Raw genomic sequence first — 966 nt, 5'->3', positions numbered from 1 at the left:
GAGAGAGAGAGAGAGAGAGAGAGAGAGAGAGCAGATTCGCTCACGCGTGTACACAGGTGCGTGGAACCAAGGTGAATGCGCCTTCAACATCGCGGAGCACCTTCAGTCGTATCTTCTTCCTCTTCCTATCAACACTGTAGACGGTGCATCGCCGGCTCGCCGCACTCGCGTGCCTTATTCTCGAGACGTTGGCCGCTTCACGGATAATCCATTTTTGATCGAACTCTCGTGTTTACCGTACCAATAGTCGAAGGTACGATCGAGGACGGGAAAGGGACACGACACGTGGTGAAGCGATCCGTGAAGCGAGCGTGATTCAGCTTCGACCGTTTTATATTTAGAAGAGTCGAGGTTTTTGTACAGGCGAAGTGTTTGCTTGCGCGCGACTCGAAAAATGCCCGCAAATGCTATGTGTATGCGGAAGGTTATAACGCACGAATTTTGATGTTGGTAGAATGACTTCATGGAAAACGTTCGATAACTCGATACGAGCGGGCCGGTAAATTTGTTTCTCGTGTCACATCACACCGTGGAACGAGTGAGTAGTTGAAAGTGATCGGGGAAATATTTGGTAACTGATCTAGGATCAAGAGAGAATCACTGGACGAATGTCGAGCGACGAATCGATTCGTTGGAACGATCGGCTCTTGACTCGCTCATATCGGCACTTGACTAGTGTCTTTCGCTCGTTGTTAATTAATGCCAACGTTAACCCTTTGCCTTCGAACATTGACGAGTACTTGAACCCCCGTGTAAACGTGTCTTGAGAATGATTGATAACGCTTTCGAACGTTGATATCTTCGGTGTTGTTTGCGTAATAAATTACGGCGAATTGAAAAGTGGACAGATACTTCGAATGTTTTCTTTTTCTTCTATGATGTTTCTTATTAGTCTACGAAGTAGAGTCTTTCTCAAGTGATTGTGAATATATACTGTATATATATATATATATATACTGTTTATCA

Source organism: Apis dorsata, unplaced genomic scaffold (genome assembly GCF_000469605.1).
Source record: "Apis dorsata unplaced genomic scaffold, Apis dorsata 1.3 scaffold_486, whole genome shotgun sequence".
NCBI lineage: Eukaryota > Metazoa > Arthropoda > Insecta > Hymenoptera > Apidae > Apis > Apis dorsata.
This window is presented reverse-complemented; position numbering follows the sequence as displayed.